General features: G+C 52.4%; 1 protein-coding gene across 3 annotated transcripts in view; it reads right to left on the bottom strand.

Annotated features, from left to right (window-relative positions):
• The window catches only part of GPR68 (G protein-coupled receptor 68), a 36532-nt gene that overhangs the window by 14460 nt on the left and 671 nt on the right, over positions 1–21401 (bottom strand). The window contains exon 1 of one of the 3 annotated variants that reach the window (XM_042235377.2): positions 12477–12669. The exons of 1 other annotated variant lie outside the window; for it this stretch is intronic. The gene's annotated coding sequence lies outside the window, so the exon portion shown is untranslated. Of the gene's footprint in view, positions 1–1450; positions 1744–12476; positions 12670–21401 lie in introns of those variants that run through there. One more of the 3 variants, XM_004017946.6, reaches the window with a different exon arrangement.

Here is a 21401-nt window from a genome sequence, read left to right on the forward strand (position 1 = left end):
GCCATGGACAGAGGAGCCTGGAGGGCTACAGTCCATGGGGTTGCAGAATCGAACTCAGCTTAGCAACTAAACAACAACAAATGACGCAAGCCAGGTTTTGAGCTCAGATTGGTCCACACTTTCCTTTACACCACACTTTCTGTTCATCACAGTTGTTACAGAGCAGCCACCCCCCACTTCCAGGGTTTGCCAGGCTCCAGTTCCCCCAGATGCCACCAGGCCAACAGGCTTGGGCCTGGGCTAGCTCCACCGTGACCCGCCCCCCCCAAACCGCCTCCGACCCCTACTGCACCTGGCATGTCAACCATTTTCTCACCACTCAAGAAGATGAACCTACTGTGTGACCAAGGCTTGAATCCCCAAGGTGGAGGGGATTGGGACAAAGAATCAAAACACAGAGCCGCTGTGTCTGCCTCACGCTACCGTTCAGCTAAGAAACTGAGGGGCTTCCCTGGTGTCTCAGTGGTTAAAAACAAAAAAAACCCCACCTGCCAAAGCAGGTTCGATTCCTGGGTTGGGAAGATTCCCTGGAGAAGGAAATGGCACCCCACTCCTGTGAGCTTGCCTGGGAAATCCCACGGACAGAGGAGCCTGGCGGGCTACAATCCATGGAGTCGCAAAAGAATCAACTGCCACTTAGTGACTAAACAAGAAACTGAGACACTACGTGTGAAGCAACCCAACACCTAAGAGCAAACCTTCAGACAAATGCCCATCAGCACAGAGGCCTCCAAGGACCTGAACATCCAGGAGCAGTTAAATCCCCAAAGGCAGGAAGGGACTCTGACTCGAGCTGGGAGCCCCATGCACGTTCTAGGTCAAAAGTGCTAGTGCTGCTGAGCTGGTGCATAAACAGCGGTCTAATCTGTCACCCGTCTCTTCTCAGTGGTGGCTTGATGGCACACACACAGTTACTCACGGGCTGGGCAGCTCTGCTCAGGCAGCCACCAGCACAGCGAGCTGGGGGATTTCCTGCAAGCCCAGCTTCTCTTCCCTTTGGCTGGTCAAACTTCCACCTGCTTTAAACACTTCCTAAAAGTGCCCTTTTCAGAGGTCGTTGATGTCTCCTTCTGGGGCAGGAGTAGAATCAGACTGCATTTTCCCCTTAGTCCCCAGCTTTTCCCTAAATAGCCTCACTCCAGCAAAAGCAGGGAGACAACCTCACTTCTAAAGCCCTCGACACTATTTCAACATTCAATTCCATCGCGAGCTCACAAAGGCGCTGTGAGTCGATGGGGCGGGCACTGTGAACCTATTTCACAGAACCTGAAGCCCAGAGAGGCTAACCTAGTTGCTCACGTCCATACAGTAAGTTGGGTGGATCTGAATCTAGAACCCAGACCACTAGGCACCAACCCGCTGCCTTTGAGCTCTTTCCATCATAAATCACAGCAAGGAATGCGCGTGACACAGAGAGAGCAGAGACACATGGAGCCAGAGCAGTACTTACCTTATCACTGTGACGCACGCGGATCATTTCTACTCTATTTTGTTTTTCTAAGGGTCGTGAGCTGATAAACCGATTTCCTGACGTGCTGTTGTGTCAGGATCCCACCCCTGTCTGCCCAGGCTCCAGACCCCAGGAAGGGGACGGTCGCTGCTGCCAGGTGGGGAGGAGCAGACAGCGAGGCAGGGAGCGGCAGCCTCGGGAGATCTGGGTCCTCTCAGACTCTGTGGGCCCGCCTGAGCTCAGCCCTCAAACCTCCACCAGCCGTCTTCCTCCGGCGCTTGCAGAGGAAGGACCCCGCAGCCAGGACCCGAGCTCCCCCTCCTGCGATTTCCCGAAGGCCACGCCCCCGACAGGCCACGCCCCCAGCTCAGTCTCGAAAATCCCAGCGGGAGGCTCTGCCCATTCCCGAGCTGAGGCAGGATCATGTGAACTCAGAGCTGGTGTCAGGCTGGGTGGCTGCGAGGAAAGCTCGCCCAGCACAGGATGAAGGCGGCGGGACAGCTCCCTCCAGGCGCCCTGAGCCTGCCTTCCATACACCGCAGACACAGTGGGCGACCTTGCCGAGAATGCTAAAGCTTCCATTCGGGGCAGGGACCTCAAGGACTTGGGGGGATTCAGGAGGAGCCAGGTGTGCTAATTCTACCCACCCAATCACCTTTGAGCACCTGCAAGACATCAGGAGATTCAGGATGTTGAACCCCTGAGCCAGAGGTCTTGACTTGAGCCAGACAGGCTGACGCTCAGATAACTAGAAAGTATCAGTCTGCCAACGAAGGAGACTGGGGTTCATTCCCTGGGTTGGGAAGATCCCTTGGAGGAGGAAATGGCAACCCACTCCAGTATTCTTGCCCAGAAAACCCCATGGACAGAGGAGCCTGGTGGACTACAGTCCATGGGGTCGCAAAGACTCGGACATGATTGAACCATGAAACCACCACCACAGACACAAGAGCGAGAAGGCAGCAGACACGGGCGGAGGAAGCTGACTGTTTCCACTCCACCCCCGGGCTGTCACCCTTCAGCAGCCAGCATCTGGGTCAGTGGGGCACAACTACATGAGCCAGAAACTGGGCAGCTTATAAAAAATAACACCACTGCCCGGGCCCCACCCCAGACGAATTAAATCATATTTTCTGGAGATGAGGTACCAGCCTCAGTGTTTCTAAAAGCTCTCTGGGTGGTTCCAGGGCACAGTCAGGAGGGGAAGCACTGAGGTGGGAGCGAGGGGGGTGGGGGGTGGGCGCGGGTAACTTGTTCTGCAGATCAACAGAAGGAGGGCATTGGAGGAAGCCTCTGGGTTGTGAGTAAGGTGGGCATCAATGTTTTGTTTTTGATATTTATTTATTTGGCTGTGCTAGGCTTCCCTGGTGGCTCAGATGGTAAAGAATCTACCTGCAGTGCAGGAGACCAGGGTTTGATCCCTGGGTCGGGAAGATCCCTGGAGAAGGGAATGGCTACTCACTCCAGTGTTCTTGCCTGGAGAATTTCACGGACAGAGGAGCCTGGCGGGCTACAGACCATGGGGTTGCAAAGAGTCTGACACGACTGAGTGACTAGCACTTCACTTCGGATCTTAGCTGAAGCACTCAAGATATTCAATCTTCACGGTGGCATGTGGGATATTTAGTTGTGGCATGCAGAGTCCAGTTCCCTGACTAGGGATTGAACCCGGGCTCCGACTCACTGGAAAAGACCCTGATGCTTGGAAAGACGAGGACAGGAGGAAAAGGGGACAACAGAGGATGAGATGGTTGGATGGCATCACTGACTCAATGGACATGAGTTTGAGCAGACTTTGGGAGATTAGTGAAGGACAGGGAAGCCTGCAGGTGTGCTGAAGTCCATGGGATTGAAAAGAGTTGGACATGATTTGGCTACTGAACAACAACCCTGCACTGGGGGCCCAGAGTCTTATCTACTGGACCACCAGGGAATTCTTGAACATCCATGTTTTTAAACAGTGTGGCCCCGAGCAGGGAGCAAGCATGGGGCTCTGGCTTCATGGGGTCCTCTGGCTCTCAGGACCATTTCCTGAACTCCCTCAGCCCAGCAGAGCTAACAGGATCCATGGAGGTGACCTAGCCCAGACTCTTCCCTTTACAGATGGGGAAACTCAGGCCCATAGGGGCAAAGGCTCTAGATATGTCTTACTAAGTGACAGAGCCATGATTCTCCAAATGGTCTGCCGAGCTGTTTCAGTTTAACCTCCTCTCTCCGTGGTGTCTCCTTGGAAGCTGACTGCAAGAACATTGCTGGGGCCAGAAAACCAATGTCCACCATGGGCGGGGGGTGTCGGGGGGCACTGAGGATGTGCATTCTCTATTTTGTTGGGTGATTTGTGATTTCATCTTCTCTAGGAAGTGAACTGGTATAGTCCTGCCGGGAGGCTGTACTGGTAGGGGGCCCAGCAAAAATACCCCTCTGTGGGGCCTGGGCCTCCAAGCAAATGCTCCTCCTTCTGACAAGCAGAAGCCTTGTCACAGAGCAGCAGTGTGTGTGGACACAGAGTGCAGAAGTCTGTGGGCTCTTCCTGATGCCGTATGAAAGGACAGGTGGGGAAGGAGTGCAGGATTGACCTAAGGGTGAAAGTCTGGCTACCCCCAGGACACACCCAGCAAGGAGAGCACCCCTCACTCTCTTTACAGGGTGGCCCAGCCTAACAGGATGCACACACACAGGCTGTCTATACCATCAGCATCCATACCTGCAAGACCACTGACGGCAGTGGGTACCCCGCTTTCGCCAGGGATCCCTCCCTACCTCCTTTCCTATTGGGCCTTTGGAACTGCAGATGGAAAGATGACGCTGACTTCAGATCAGTGAGCCCAGATCCTCTGTGAAATGCCCACTCAGGAAGAGAAAAAAGAACCTGTGTGTATTCTACTTTGGTGCTGATGTTTTTTTCTTTAATATAAAACAGGAAGGAAGGACTAGAAACCACGATGACATCGAGCACCAAGCAGTGGCCTGTTGCATTCTGCAGACTCCATCGCAACCTCAGTCCCCCTGCAACTTCTCCAAGTAAACCTACAACCAAGTGAAAGCAGTGAGCTTGTGATTAAAATACAACCTCAGGAGAAGCCCACCTCTCCCCATTCAGACTTCTCTCCTTAAACCCAAAGTGGGCAGATGAGAGGCAGGCATCTGGTGAGGAGTGAGAATGCCTGAGTCCTCTGCGGTGCTAGGGCTGCCTCAGTGGCTCTTTCCTGCCTGCTGCTGCTGCTGCTAAGTGGCTTCAGTCGTGTCTGACTCTGTGCGACCCCATAGACGGCAGCCCACCAGGTTCCCCCATCCCTGGGATTCTCCAGGCAAGAACACTGGACTGGGTTGCCATTTCCTTCTCCAATGCATGCAACTGAAAAGTGAAAAGTGAAGTCGCTCAGTCGTGTGTGACTCTTAGCGACCCCATGGACTGCAGCCTACCAGGCTCCTCTGTCCATGGGATTTTCCAGGCAAGAGTGCTGGAGTGGGTTGCCATTGCCTTCTCCGTCTTTCCTGCCTAGAAAGACATAAGGGCCAAAATTGGGCAGGCTTGCCACCTGAAATCATTTGCTCATTCTGCTCTTCCAGCCCCATGAGAGCAGTCTTAAAGCACTGCAGACCCACTGGGATGACAGCCCCAGAAACTTGGATGAGCCCTGTGCTGTGCTGTGCTTAGTCACTCACTTTTTGTGACCCCATGGATTGTAGCCCACCAGGCTCCTCTGTCCATGGGGATTCTCCAGGCAAGAATACTGGAGTGGGTTGCCATTCCCTCCTCCAGGGGATCTTCCCAAGCCAGGGATCGAGCCCAGGTTTCCTGCATTACAGATGGATTCTTTACTATCTGAGCCACCAGGGATACCCAGGATAAACCCTGGGTATCCCTATTGTGTCCTCAGGATAAACACCTGCTTCATGAACCTAGAGGCTTGGAAGGGCTGGTGGACTTTTCTGGGCTGCTCTAGAGGTCACCAAGAGCGCAACAGGGCCCCAGACCACAAGGCCTTTGGGCATCTACTGCTGCCCCCCCTAGAGGTCCAGACAGCCTGGGAGTCATCAGAGGGAGGGTTCTGGAGTGGGCACTGAGCTGGTGACAGAATGCAAGTTCCTCCAGCACATGACAGTCACACGGAGCGGTTAAGAACAGAAACTCTGGGCCAGACTGTGGAGGTTAAGTCCCCATGCTGCTACTGTCTGACTATGTGACCTTGAGAAACTCCGTTTCCGGATGACCAGCTGGCACTTGTGAGAATCAAAGATGAGGTCCAGCAAGTGCCTGGCACTTAGTAGGTCAGTGGCAGTGAGGATGCAGTGATGAATAGAATGGTGGTGGTGATGGTGATGGTGATGGCCCCACTCCCTCGAGCTCCCACTGCCTCTCCATCTGAGTCTCCCTAGAGAGGGTGAAGGATGGGCAGGCCAGCTTGGTAGGATGCTTGTCACGGTGTGTACCGTATTCCCCACAGGTACTCTACTGATTTGGGACTAGTTGGGGTAAAGGTCTTGGAGGCTCCCCAAGGGCTCTGAAAAATGGCAGAAATGTCTATCGTGAGATGTCTACTGTTTGACTGCAGGGGTGGTGACTTGTGCACTGAAAACTGGTCTTGGCCTTCCCAGCCTCACACTGCAGCACACACCTACATCAGAGGAGCTGATGCAAGGCATCGCACTGCTGCAAGTTCCACGTGGCCAGGTACCAATTAGGATGGCTTCAAGGACCAAGAGAAGGACCAGCAGAGAACCTCCCATAGTGCCTGGCTCTGCTGCCCTCCCTCATGGGGTCGGGAAAGAGGCGGGAGCAACTCAGGATCAGGGAGTACAGGAAGTGCCATTTGGGGAGCACGTGCTGAGTGCCTTCCAAATGTCTCCCGTTTTAAGCTTCACCTCAACTCTCTTCAATAGGCAAGGCAACTGAGACTCAGACGGGGCCAGCATCTTGCCCAGGGTCACACAGCAGGCAAAATGCAGAGTGGTTTGACTCCAAAGACAGGGCTCTAGACTAGCTTCCTGTTGCTGCTGAAACAAATTACCACAAACTTAGCTTAAGACAACACTCATTTCTTACCATCTGGTGGTCAAAGTGGGTCTTTAAAAAAATTAAAGAGGGCTTCCCTGTTGGCTCAGTGGTGAAGAATCTGCCTGCCAAAGCAGGAGACATCAGTTCGATCCCTAGTCTGGGAGGATCCCACATATCTTGGAGCCACTAAGCCCATGAGCCACACCTACTGAACTCTGGAGCCCAGGAGCCCCACGCTCTGCAACAAGAGAAGCTACGGCAATAAGAAGCCCCCACACCACAACTAGAGACTGGCCCGCACAGCAACTGAAGACCCAGCACAGCCAAACAGACATAAATAAAATTATTCAAAAAATAAAAAAAGCTGGGACTTCCCTGGTGGTCCAGTGGTTAAGACTGTGCTTGGAAAAGGCAGGGGAACTAAGGTCCCACATATTGCGAGGTGTGGTTAAAAAAAAAAAAAAAAAGTGGGTCTTGCTGGGCTAAAATCAAAGTGTCAGCAGGCCTGCCTTTCTTCTGGAGGGTATGGGGAAAATCCACTTCCTTGCCTTTTCCAGCTTCTAAAGGCTTCTGGCATCCTTTGGCCTGTGCCGCCTTCTGCTTTCAAAGCCAGCAGTGGCAGGCTGAGTCCATCTCACATCTTACCACACAGACCTCTGCCCCCTCAGCCCTCTCCTCCTATTAAGGACCCTGTGATCGCACTGGGCCCACCTAGATAATCCAGGACAATCTCCCTATTTGAAGGTCAGCTGATTTGCAACCTTAATTCCACCTGCTGCCTTAATGTCCTTTTGCCATGTAAGGTAACATATTCACAGGCTTCAGGGACCAGCAGCTGGACATCATTTGGGGGCCATTATTCTATCTACCACAACCCCCGTGTTGTATCTAAGGCCTTGTGAGCAGCACTTCACAAATGCCACTAAGTCTCGTCTGACTCTTTGTGACCCCATGAACTGCAGCCCAGCAGGCTCCTCTGTCCATGGGATTTCCCAGCCAAGAATACTGGAGTGGGGTGCATTTCCTGCTCTAGGGGATCTTCCCCAACTGCATTGGCAAGCAGGTTCTTTACCACTGAGCCACCAGGGAAGCCCCCCGACAACCCCCCCCCCCCAAGAAGCTGTGCTGCTGCTGCTGCTAAGTCACTTCAGTCGTGTCCGACTCTGTGCGACTCCAGAGACGGCAGCCCGCCAGGCTCTCCCGTCCCTGGGATTCTCCAGACAAGAATACTGGAGTGGGTTGCCATTTCCTTCTCCAATGCATGAAAGTGAAAAGTGAAAGTGAAGTTGCTCAGTCGTGTCCGACTCTTCGCGATCCCATGGACTGTAGCCTACCAGGCTCCTCCGTCCATGGGACTTTCCAGGCAAGAATACTGGAGTGGGTCGCCATTTCCTTCTCCAGGGGATCTTCAGTTGAACCCAGGTCTCTGCATTGTAGGCAGATGCTTTACTGTCTGAGCCACCAGGAAAGTCCGAAAGGCACAACAAAAATGTGTTGAACGTTTGAATGAATAAATGAATCTAAACTCCGTTTCTTTCTGCAGTCCGCTTGGAAGGCCATCGTGGCTGAAATTGAAGTTAGGAGCTAGCAAACTGGGGAAGGGAGTCAGGATATGGGATGGGGCAGCAGGAAGAAGGTTGGTTTTGACGCCCGGGGCGTGTGCGTGGGTTGGTGTGTGAAATGCATTACAACAGCAACCCGAAAGACAGACTCTGGTCTCTCTTTGGAGAATTTGTGGTCTGAGAAGGTCTGAGCTGTCTGGGCCATCCTTCCAGTTCTGAGGCCAGAGCACAAACCACAGGCCACAAGGTTGTCATGACAACCCTCCCTGCACCTGCCTCTCCCACCAGCTTCCTGCCTTTAGCCCAAGAGTGCGCCAACCCATCAATTAATAACCTAATAATGTCTGACAACAATCACTCCAAACACCCAGGCAGCAACCCTCTTGAGAAATAGGCTTCTCCAGGGAGCAAGAGCTACAAAGATGCTCATTACAGTCAGCCAGGGCCACCTGCTAAAATCTAGTTTTCTGAATTCAAATGACTCTCTCTCTGGCTTCTTCCTCTTGTTTTAAGGGCATGGGGTTGGTAGAGCTGATGACTGAAGCCTCAGAGGGTCCAGGGAAACAGACTCTAGAGAAGCTGCCATGCAGCATGCCTGCTCCCTCAGCCCAGAATCAGATCCAGAGAAACTGATCCTGACCAGATGGCCTCTGGGATAAGGCCCTAGTCATGGATGGTTGTATGCCTGCTGGTCTTCTCCTAGGAGAAGTCTATGTCTTCTGCAAAGATTAATTAATTTGTCACCATGGCACTCAGAAAAAACAACAAAACAAAGGAAAGACTTTCAAGTTGTGGTAGACTCAAGATGGTTAGAAATTATGTGATATTCTTCTCATGGAGAGAGATGTCAGTCCCCTCCCCTTGAATCTAGGTGGGCTCTGTGACTAGTGACCAATAAAATGATCCAGAAGCCACACTGTATCAGCTTCTGAGTCCAAGTCTAAAGAGACTGGGGGCTCCCTCTTCCTATGCTGTGAGAAAGCCCAAGTAGTCTCAGAGAGGCCCACTGAGAGGAGCGTAGACCCTGGGCGACAGACCCAGCTGACAGCCAGGATCAACTGGCTTTCCATACAAGTGTGTGATTTTTGGAAGAAGACCCTCTATCCCTAGCTGGGCCATCTTAGCTGATAATGCAAGGAGTAGAGAGAAGCTATACCCACCAAGCTGTGACCAAATTGCAGATTCGTGAGCAAAACAGGTGAGTTATTTTAAGCCACTATCTTTTGAAGTGGTTTTGATGTAACAAAAGATAAATGGAACACATCTTTTTTTTTCCCCCCTGCAAATCATGAAAGGGCTTTTTACAGTGTGTGAGGTAGGCGTAATAATCTCCATTTTCCCCATTAGATACTAAGGCTCAGTTTGCTGACAAAGGTCCTATAGTCCAAGCTATGGTTTTTCCAGTAGTCATGTATGGATGTGAGAGTTGGACCATAAAGAAGGCTGAGGAAAAACTGATGCTTTTGAACTGTGGGGCTGGAGAAGACTCTTGAGTGTCCCTTGGACAGCAAGGAGATCAAACCAGTCAATCCTAAAAGAAATCAACCCTGAATATTCACTGGAAGGACTGATGCTGAAGTTGAAGCTCCAATAGTTTGGCCACCTGATGCAAAGAGCTGACTCAGGGAAAGACGGAGGTGAAAAGACCCTGATGCTGCAAAAGACTTGGGGCGGGAGGAGAAGGGGACGACAGAGGATGAGATGGCTGGATGGCATCACGGACTCGATGGGCATGAGTTTGAGTGAGCTGTGGGAGATGGTGAAGGGCAGGGAAGCCTGGTGTGCTGCCGTGCATGGGGTTGCAAAGAGTCGGACATGACTAAGAGACTAAACAACACTGAGGCTCAGAGAGCTAAGGCATCTTGTTTGAGACCAGCCCGATAAGAGGGATGAAACTGTCTTCCCCTTTTTATTTGCTGTTAGATGAGTCTTCTTTCTCTACAGCGTGTGCTGTACCCAGAAGGGTGCAATATAATAGTAATAACAAGAATACTCAGAGTAAACAAGAATACTTCCTAGTGGTCCGGTGGTTAAGAATCTACCTTCCAATCAATGCAGGGGATATGGGTTTGACTCTTGGTCAGGGAATTAAGATCCCACATGCTGCAACTATGGAGCCTGTGCATGCTAGAGTCCATGCACCACAACCAGAGAGAAACCTGCATGCCCCAAGGGAGATCTCAAGTGCCACAATGAAGGCCTGATGCAGCCAAATAAATAAATATTTTAAAAGGAGAAGAAGAAGAATACTCAGAGCTAACATTTAGGGAGGACTGCAAGAAGGCAATGGCACCCCACTCCAGTACTCTTGGCTGGCAAATCCCATGGGCAGAGGAGCCTGGTAGGCTGCAGTCCATGGGGTCGCTAAGAATCACACACGACTGAGCAACTTCACTTTCACTTTTCAGATTCATGCATTGGAGAAGGAAATGGCAACCCACTCCAGTGTTCTTGCCTGGAGAATCCCAGGGACGGGGGAGCCTGGTGGGCTGCCGTCTGTGGGGTCGCACAGAGTCGGACACGACTGAAGCAACTTAGCAGCAGCAGCAAAGCTTTCAAGGCAGGATCCTTATCTACATGATCTCATGCTCTAGGAAGTATACTTTATTAGCATACCCATTTCACAGATGGTGCTACTGAGGCTTAAAAGGAGGGTATGTGACTCGTCCAAGGTAAAAGCTCTAAGTGGAAGAGTCCAGATTTGAACTCACAATGTCTCGTTCTGAAACTAGGCTCTTGTGGGCAGACATTCTCATCTGTACAGTCTAAAGCATCCACACTGCTCCAGCCCTGCTTCCTCTGTTAGGCTCAGGAATTCTCTTCCCTCTTTCCTTCTTCTGGAAACTCATGTGCGTTGGTGGGCGTCAGGGGTGAAGCCAAACCCTAACCATATCATCTCAGCGTTGCAGAATTTCAAACCATTCCCATATCTTTGTCCTCACAACCCTTCTGTGAAGTGGCAGCTAGTAGTCATCTCCAGTTTACAGAGGCCCAGCGACAGCAAGTGTCCTTCCCAAAGCCACACAGCCTCTGGCTGCAAGTCAGTGCTCTCTCCTCAGTCCACTGCTAAACTCCAAAGAGCCTTCCCGCGGGCTGCGAGGTTCTCCAGCTCCAGGATAACTGGGCCGGCTATATCGCAGACCGCGGTCCAGGCCAACCAGCCACCCCACCTGGCATTTATTCGGCCAATCGCAGGCAGGTTTTCCCCTCCCTCGGTGGCAGGGGGTGCTTATTCTGGCCCCTGTAATCCCACCCTATGCTTGAAAGAGAAGGCAATGGCACCCCACTCCAGTACTCTTGCCTGGAAAATCCCATGGGCAGAGGAGCCTGGTAAGCTGCAGTCCATGGGGTCGCTAAGAGTTGGAGGAGACTGAGCGACTTCATTTTCACTTTTCACGCACTGGAGAAGGAAATGGCAACCCAGTCCAGTGTTCTTGCCTGGAGAAGCCCAGGGACGGGGGAGTCTGGTGGGCTGCCGTCTGTGGGGTCGCACAGAGTCGGACACGACTGAAGCGACTTAGCAGCATGCTTGATGGAGCTGCCCATCGCCGGAGAGGAACCGCTCGTAGATTTGGGGCAAGGCAAGGAAAGCCTTTGTGGATCACCTGTGCCTTCCAGCTCTAGGAGGCGAAGGGTTAGCTGTCTTTTTTTTTCGGGGGGGCGGGGAGGCGGCCGGGGAGGGCAGTAATTACCAGGTGGCCACGGAGCTAGCCCAGGGGGTGGCGGCAACCGCAGGCGGAGACATCCTGCCGGGCAGCCTCGCAGCTGCCGCGCCGGCCCGCCGCCGTCACGCACCCGCCGGGCCCCCGCTCTTGGCCTCCCCGCGCGCAGGTGGGGCCCGGTTGCCCCCCACCCTCTCCGCGCGATTGCGGGCCGCGCGGGGGGCGGCGCGGCGCTGGATGCCGGGAACCCGGGGCGGCTGCTGCCCGCACGCGAGCCGGCGACCCCACCGCGGTGGCGGCGAGAGGAAGGGCTCCTGGGATGGGGGCACGTACCTGCGCTGCGAGGGGCCGGGGCGCAGTCATCCGCGTCCCTCTTACAGCCGGCGCGCGGCCAGCGGGGTGGACACTGCGTCGGGGGCTGCTGATGGGGGTGGTCGCGGGAAGCCGGCGGCCCGCTTCCCGGCCAGACTCTCCTCCTCCTCGAATTTGGAGCCACAGCGTGCCCCGATCTCCCCTCCCCCAGCCCCTCCTCCCGCCCCCGTCGGGCACACCCAGCCTCGCCCCATCTCCCTGCCTTTCTCTGCGACCACAGGCTTGGCGCCGGCCGGCAAGAGCCGCGGTCGGTCGCGCAGACCCGTCCTGGAGGCTCAGCTCTCTCCCACCCTCACTGGGGACAGACTCCCGAGCCGCCACCGGGGGGCTTACCCACCCTGGGCCCGGCTGTAAAAGCTCGAGGGTCCTCCAGCCACACCAGGAAGCCCTAGGTAATGAGAGTCCCCGAAACAACCTTTTGTGCTGTTCACCTCTGTGTCCCCAGCACCATGACATCAGAAGCCATCCAGTAGATTCAGGGTCTCCTGGCTTTCTAGGCCTCTCTCCACCGCGCAGGGACCTCAGAAATGAGGCCCAGACAGAAGGGTCCAAGGGTTGGAGGGCTCTGCCTTAGGTTTGCTGTCTGGTGGATCCCTACACTGGTGCCTTAGACCGCCTGAGTGTGCCTGCAGGAGGGGGTGCCAGGGACAGCTCAGAGGACCTCCTACTGGTTTTGTTGAGAATGCAAGGAGGTTTCAGGGCCCTTTGCCCCACAAGCTCCCAGACAAAAACATTAATAGTCATAACTCTGGGCTTTTGAATATTAATACTTACTGGGTGCCAAGCACTGCTGTAAGTACTTAAATGCATGAACTCATTTGATTCTCACTGCTCTATGAGATAGATACTCTTATTTGTTCTTATTATCCCCATTTTATGCATGGGGGAATGAGGCACAGAGAGGTCAAGTAACCTGCCAAATGTCACTCAGTCAGTTCAGTCACTCAGTCGTGTCCCCAACTCTTTGCGACCCCATGGACTGCAGCACGCCAGGCTTCCCTGTCCATCACCAACTCCCAGAGCTTGCTCAAACTCATGTCCGTCGAGTCGGTGGTACCATCCAACCATCTCATCCTCTGTCATCCCCTTCTCCTCCTGCCTTCAATCTTGCCCAGCATCAGGGTGTTTTCCAATGAGTCAGCTCTTCACCTCAGGTGGCCATACTATTGGAGCTTCAGCATCAGTCCTTCCAATGAATATTCAGGACTGATTTCCTTTAGGATTGACTGGTTTGATGTCCTTGCAGTCCAAGGGACTCTCAAGAGTCTTCTCCAACACCACAGTTCAAAAGCATCAATTCTTCGGCGCTCAGCTTTCTTTATGGTCCAGCTCTCACATCCATACATGACTACTGGAAAAACCATAGCTTTGACTAGACTGACTTTTGTTGACAAAATAATGTTTCTGATTTTTTAAGTAGAGGCAATGAAATCCAAATCTAGGCAGGTGGGTCCAGAGCCCTCATCACCACCTGCATCCTATCCCAAGCCACCCTTTTCTGGCCCCTCAGCATCTTCTGCTCTTTCACATCTGCGTACATTACCTCCTGTGTCCCTGTCTGCCCTGCCTCCTGAACTCTTGCCCCAGTTTTAAGACCGGAAATTCACCTGCCCTATCAGGTCTGCTTGGCTGTCCCAGGCAATTTGTGCTGAGTCCCCCTCCCTGCTCACTTGGCTCCCTTCCCAGCATCCCTTGCACTTCCCATTGGGGTCACTGGCCCACAGCCATCTCTCTGCAGGACCCTCATTCCCTGCCCTGTACCTGGCTGAGAGCAGGGCACTCTGTTTCTGTTTGTGAACCGAGTGTCTTGGACTGGTTGCTGCAGGAGTCCATAGAAGCTCGTGTGGTTGGTGGTCAGATGGATGGTTGGGGTTTAGGGATGGCGGGCAGTTGGAGTGCAGGCAGAGGAGGGATAGAGGCAGACTGATGGCTCACCTTCTGCTAACTGTTCTGGGGGCTCAAAGTTCCACATTTCGTAACTGAGCTGCTAGGTGAGGCCCTGGAAGGAAATGAACTGTGGGCAGGAGGGCAGAAGATACCCTTGCAGGGGAGCAGGGAGAGGCAGGCATTTTGCTTTTCCTGTTGGGCACATGCCCAGCAGGCTCTTCTGCTGGTCCTCATTTTGAAATTCCTCCTTCTTGTGAAATCTTCACAAATGGAGTCGTCGGGATTACCTACTCATGCCACAAAAATGCACAGATAAACTTTTTTAAAGATTGCCATACTGAAAGTGGTTGTTAAGAGTTTGGCTTGGAAAGCCAGAGTGCCTGAATTCCAGAGTGTGAATTCTGTCTCTGCACCTGTTAGTAGGGTGACCTTGGACAGATCCTGGACTCCTCTGTGCTGGGTTCCTGGTGTGTGAAATGGGGACGCAGCTTCAAAAGGAGGTTGAGGTGATTGCATGAGTTAAATCAAGCCCTTAGCTCAGTACCCGGCACATACTAGGGTTCAGTAGATGTTAGGTGTTATTGTTGTTCACTCCAAATACCCTCTTATATATAGCTGTTATTGTGGTCCATTCCAAATACCCTCTTGGTTCTTACCCTTTGAATACTGTGGTTTTTGCAGATCAGGAAACTGAGTTTCAGTGAATTGCCTAAGGCCACTCAGTTCTGGGTGTCTGAGCCTGGCTGTGAAGCTGCTTCCCGCAGCAATTACATTATGCCTCATCCTATCCCTCCTGGATAGAAGCAGGGTTTAAAATCATCAGTTGCTAGGTCCAGGATTCTGACTCTCAGGGGTACAGTGCTGGTGATGTAGAAAGTTTATTGCAAAGTGAATCCTACGAGGGCTGCCATATTGCCCATTTCCAGGGGTGGGAACACACTGTAATCTATCAGGTGGGGGCCTCTGGAGTGGGGCCGTATGGCAGTACTCGGTGATCCTGTCTCCCTGCTTCTCTTTTTCTAGCCTACAGTCTCTGTTTACAGATGTCCAGACATATCTGGAACCTTTCACAGTCTTCAATTAAAACAAACTCCATTTCAACTTACATTTCATTTTTTAGTGTGACGGAACAGCCCGGCACCTATGTCGTTGTGTTTATTCGCTCAGTCGTGTCTGACTCTTTGCAACCCCATGGACTATAGCCTGCCAGGCTCCTCTGTCCATAGGGTTTTCCCAGGTAAGAGTAATGGAGTGGGTTGCCACTGCCTTCTTCTGGGGATCTTCCCAACCCAGGGATCAAACCTGCCTCTCCTGCACTGGTAGGCAGATTCTTTACCGCTGAGCCACCAAGGGAAGCCTTCATAGTACCTATACCGCTTACTAAAAGATCTAGAATAGGCCTGTGGAATAGGGGGATGGGCACCTCTGGCTCTCCCTGAGAAAATGCTAGGTTTGGAGAAGCAAAGAGATTCATTGCACCGCCTGCAGAGTCAGTGGCTTTTGGCTAGACTTTACTGCGTTTCTTGGTGTCAAGATGTCCAGACCTTGGCAGGGTCAGCAGAATTTGTAAACAAAATCTGGCATTGGCCATATATAAACAACAAAGAGCCCATTTAGTTAAAATGAGGCATGTGTTGTTTTCCAGAACCTTTGGGGACCTAGAGAATGGTAAATTATGGCCCATGCTCTTGGAATGCTGATTTGAGATGCTGTGCTAATAACTGTCTTTCTTGCCCACAGAAATCCTCTCCCCCATTGGGCTGGGCTCCAGAGACGTGGTCAGAATTCCCCCATAGCCGGCGCGAGCAACGATTATGTCCATGGCTTCTTTTCCCGTCTGTCGTAGGTTTTTGGTCTTGGCACTGGGGTTTTCCGGTGTCAAGCCCAAGGAGGCACGTAGCAGGGGCTCAGAAATGGCAGCTGATGGCAAGCATGGAAGGGCTGGTCGCCTCAGGCTGGCAGTGCATGGAGGACTTTTTATTGGCCCGTGCAGATCCATTCTTCACCCTTCTCCATCCTACTGTACTGATTATATCACAGGGTTCCCTCACTCTCTGGCTTCTCTGTTGGGTTGAGCAAGCGGAAGCACTTACTGGGGTGAGAGGGTCGCCGGAGACTGGGATCAGGGGAGTTGGGTCACTTCAGACTGGCTGCCCCCCTTTACTGTAGTCATCAGCTCCTGTTGGAGTCTCTCTCCTGCACTGTTCACCCCCTTCCTCCTCCAGGTCTGGGGACAGTAACAGTAACAGCTCCCCAGAGATGCTAGTCTTGGGGTGCTCACCATCCTTCTTTGGTTCCCTTAACCCTCCCCAATCCCTTGAAAACCGTCCCTGCATCACCCTCTCCCCAGCCACCCCGCCAGAGTGGCCTCTTCTTTCTGCCAAGACCCTGGCTGGTCCGGATGCGGGTTTCTAGATGTGTCGTCATGGTGAGCTCACGCTAATGGAAGGATGTGTGCCTATTTCGGAATGTGTACAGACTATTTACTTAAAAAAAAAAAAAAAAAACTATACCGTTTTTCCAGTTCCTTCTTCCAATTAGCACAGCTGGCCAGCCTCAGAGGAGATCTCTCTTTATCCCCCAGATGACAGGATTGAGTCCCTAACTTGGCTCCGACACCGGCTCATCTCCGCCCCAGGCCTCCTCTTGCAGACTCCCTTGCCCTGTGCTTCCTGTTGCTGGGAGCTTCCTAGCTCCTCCTTAAGGTGGGCAACTTTCCTTTCGAGAAATACTCGTCACTGCAGAATCCAGCAACTCCCAGGATGGTTTCAGGCAACAAGGGGCTGGTTTTTCTGAAAATGATCTTTCCTGGCATCACCCACACGCCAGCAGGCTCGGACCTGAGTTGATTAATCAGTCAACCAGCCTGATTAACGCCACAGTGTTGCTTCTGCTCCCACTCGGATCATCTGTGGGCACTCAGACAGAGTGTGACTAACCTGGACACCCGAAGGGAGGAAACTCTGAGCTCACGTCCAGTTGAAGCATTAGCACACACATCTGGAGAGCCGGGGAACCCGTGTCACCCTCCCAGCTAGGCTGTGGACTCTTGGAGGAGGCCTGCAGGCTGGGCTTGCTCAGGCTGAGTTGGGAGCATCTGAATGTCTGGGTTCAAATCCTTAATCTGTTGTGCTCTGGTTGTTAGAGCTCTGGCAAGTTACTCAGCCTCCCAGAGGTTCCATTTCTTCTTTAAAATAGGGTTAATAATGAAGGTTGTTGTAAGAATGAAATATAATGGTGCTCTCAAGAAATCTGGTTGACCTAGGAAGTGGGAGCCCAGCCTCACAGGTGCAAAGGGAGCAGGTTACACTGAGACGGCAGAAGAGAGGACTCGGCTGACTGAAGCGGGGTGAGACAGGGCAGGCTGGGGTTGCCCAGCTTCTTGCTCGTGGAGAATGGGTAAAATCCTGGCTCTTCACACTGGCTGTGTGACCTCAGAAACTTACATGACCTTTCTGTGCCTCAGTTTCCTCAGCTGTGAAATGGGGATAATAACACTACCTCACAGAGTTGTTCTATTAAATGAGTTAATAAGAAAAAATCCTTTACAACCATGATTACCTTTAGTGGGTGCTCAATAAATGTTAGGATACCCTCTTATCCAGTGTCTGTAGAAGGCTTAAGTGTGCCCCTCCGGTTCAGGTTCCACAAACTCTTCCAGACTTACCTGTCTGGAGTCCCTAAAAGGAACCCTTGGGAGCGTACTTCAACTTCCTTGGATAAGCTTAGGTGCCTCTGATGGGGGGTGTTAGGTTGGGGAGAAAGGGCTGAAATGAGAGAGAACTGGCAAAGAATTTATAGTCTGTGGTGTCTCACCCAGAAAATCTTGGTGAAAATTCTCAGTGTTGGGCTTCAGACCTTGCCTGGGCTGCTCCCAGGCTGTCGACTCGTCTCCTGGGTTGATCACAGTGCCAGAGAAGGTAGCCTCAAAATTAGGAGATGCTCCCTGGAGCCAGACAGCCTGAGTTCAAACCCCAGCTCAGCCTCTTGCCAAGTTATTTAACCTCTTAGGGCTTCATCCATGAAATAAGGTGGATAAGAACGGCATCTTCCTCATAGAATATTGGGTGATGTGCTCTAAACAGCTCCTTGCCAAGCTTAAATGCTCGGCAAATGTCAGCTACTGGTAATATACCACCAACTGCTGTGTCCTCTGCCTACCAGGGGACAGCTGTTGTAGTAGCCAGAATAAGGGCCTCTTTCGAGGATGCCCACGTCCTAATCCTCAGAACCTATAAATCTGTTGCCTTACATGGGGAAGGGGGCCGTGCAGACGTGATAAAGTTAAGGATCTGGAGATGGGGAGGTTATTCGAGGCTATCTGGGTGAGTCCAATGCAATCACAAGGGTGAAAGATGGAAGAAGAACAGGGAGAATGTCAGAGTGGTGTGGGGTGGGAGAGGCTGGACCAGCTGTTGTTGGCTTTGAGGATGAGAGCTGGCCAAGAGCTGGGAAATGCAGGCCACTTCTAGAAGGTGAAAAGGGCGATGGAATGGATTTTCTCCTATAGCCTCCACAATGGAACTCAGCCATGAAGCCCATTTCTGACTTCTGGAGTTGTTAAGATAATCAGCTCGTGTTGTTGGACGTCACTGAGCTTGTGGTTAGTTTGTTACAGCAGCAATGGGGAAGTCTTACAGCTGTCGGGGCAGCTGCGTCCTTGAAGGAGGCACCACGTGGAGTCACGCTGTGGTAGTTATTGAGCACCTGTGGCGTTACCCCCTTCTTCTCACCTTTTGGACATGCGGGAACACACTGGACTCTGGAATTGAACTTCCCCTGGGCATAGGCACTGCCAGGGATGGACTATTAAGAGGCAGGATTGCCTCCTGGGGAAGCAGAGCCCTCAGCAGGGCCTTGAAGGATGCTGCATGCTGAGTTTGATAGGAGGAAGAGGAAGGCAAGGCAAGGCTGGAAGCAGCCCAGTGGGATCAAAGTCAAAGAGGTCAGCCTACTCATTCATTCATTATTCATTCATCTGTTCATTCACCGCTTGTGCTTCAGGCCCTGCGGGGGGTACCTGGATAGTGGGATGAGTCAGACAGACCTGGTGGAGGCCAATATGCCATTGCGATAAAACATGGCAAGCCTTACAGCAGGAGAAGACTGCCTTGTAAAGGGAGCATATCTTTGGGCTCTGTGTGATACCCTGCACTCAGTAGGTGCTGACTGAGAGGAATCTAGCCATGTAAAGATTGCTATTCCCAGTCCAATTCTATCCTAATCCATTTTATTACATGAAGGAGAAAGCCTCAGGTGGGTGCCATTATGTCTCAAGCACCACTTTAATTCTTGCTAAGCTTCCCACGTGGCTCAGTGGTGAAGAATCCGCCTGCCAATACAGGAGGTGTGGGTGTGATCCCTGGTCAGGAGGATCCCGTGGAGAAGGACATGGCAACCCATTCCAGCATTGCCTGGGGAATCCCATGGATAGAGGAGCCTGGAGGGCTACAATCCATGGGTCCAAAGAGTCGGACACGGCTGAGCGACTAAACAGCAACAACAATCTCCCTTTCTAACCTAGAGAGTCAGCCTCAGATGTATTCTGCAGGTAACAGGTGCTAATTCAAGTTTAATACCACTGTTTTTATATAATTACCTTCCTTTTGTGGCCAGGGGCACTGATTTTCCACTTCTGGGAGTAGAATACAACTTCTATTAAATTTTTCTTAAATGTAAAGTACAATTTCCCTGGTGGTCTAGTGGCTAAGACTCTGCACTCCCAAGGCAGGGGGATAATAGTATTAACCGTGAGTTGAGGGTTCTTTCTCTTGCCCTGGAGTTGACCACTGGGATCCAGATGAGGATAAAGAGGCACGAACTGTCCCTCAGCCATGGATCTGATCCTCCTTCAGAACCTCCCCATCCTAATCCCCACCCCTAACACTCAGTACTGGGGAGGGCGGAGTAGGAACTGGGATCAGGAACTGGAATCAGAGGTGAGCAGTGATTGGCTGTGAGATTCTCCAAAAGTCTCCTAGAGCTGGGGGTGGGGCTGCCACAGGGAGAGGAGCCCAGGGGACGGGGTCTGCTCTGGCAGGGGACACCCTAATCTGCTCAGGGTGCCTTTTGGGACAGGAAGAGAAGAAACCTGGAGAGAGACAAGAGGCGGCCCAGTCGACAGTGAGTGGCCTAACGCCCTCCAATCGTCATGCAAGGTTGTGTGGCTGAGTGGAAGAGGAGGAAAGGAGCTGACATCTCCCAGGAGAACTGTCTGATAGCAGGGTGGGAGCCAGGAGCCAAGGAGGAGATGGTGCTGCAGGCGAGGCTCCCACATCAGGGATCTGGCCAGCAGGGAGGCTCCAGTGCACCTCTGAAGAACTCTAGTCTTGTGCCCCTGATGGGGCAGCAGGGCCAGCGCAGGCTGGCCGGTGAGAAGAGATGACCAAGAGCAAGGGGACCTCGGGTAGCAGGCTGCATCATGGGACACAGACGCCTGTCCCTCTCTCTCCTGTCCCCAAGGCACTGAGGGAGCCAGGCCCTGGAGGACTGGAGAAGAGCGGGAGGCTGTCCTCTCTCTAGAATGTGGGTTCTTAGATCCTCTTTGTCCTCCGCTGGGGACCAGTTGGGGACCCTAGGCGTTATTCTGAGGTATCAGGATTTGGACACAAGGTAACAAAAAAGTGATGGACTCTGCCCAAGAAACTGTGGAGGAGCACAGGGGAGATCTGAAAATAGAAATGGCAAGTTTCAAGTTTCTATTACTCTGAATAGAGGTTCTGCAGTAACCCAGTCTCCAGAGTAAACTACTCAAAGGAAAACAGCATAAGGGACTTCCCTGGTGGTCCAGTGGCTAAGACACCACACTCCCAGTGCAGGGGGCCCGGGTTAGGTTCCTGGTCAGGGAACTAGATCCCAAAAGGCGCCACTAAGAGTTCGCATGCCGCAACTAAAGATCCTGCATGCTACGACTAGGAAAAAAGAAGTTCAAAGGGAAAACATCACGCATATAATAACATGGAACTTGAAAGGCTGAAATTTTCGAAACTCTGATTCAGAAGGGAAAACTGACACAGCAACTACAGTACTCTGATAACAGCTATGATTGGAGGGTGATGGGCAGGAGGAGCAGGATTTGTTCAAGAGGAGGCAGTCAGGGTAGCCTTCCTGGAAGAGGTGTATTCGAAGCTGAAGCCTGCAAGGGGGGACTAGGAGGTATCTTGGGAGTTTTCCCAGGGACTGGTATGCGTGGTGCTGTGGATACAGAAGGGGCCCTTTGAGTATTGATGGTGGGGATGGGGGGCGGTTTCTAATCAGTCCAGGGGTGTATTGCTGGGGGCAGGTGTCCCTTAGTTAGCTTAGCCATCTGGGGCAAGAAGGAGAAGCAAGGTGTTCCTCCCACCAGTCACTTCTTGAGTCTGTCTCCCCAGCTACAGTGTGAGTGGTCTGGGCAGGAACCAGCTCCCTCCACCTGGGGCTACCACCTAGCTGACAGCCAGTGTGCTGGACTAGAATGGATGGAAGGATCA

The sequence above is a fragment of the Ovis aries genome, chromosome 18 (assembly GCF_016772045.2).
Source record: "Ovis aries strain OAR_USU_Benz2616 breed Rambouillet chromosome 18, ARS-UI_Ramb_v3.0, whole genome shotgun sequence".
NCBI classification, from domain to species: domain Eukaryota; kingdom Metazoa; phylum Chordata; class Mammalia; order Artiodactyla; family Bovidae; genus Ovis; species Ovis aries.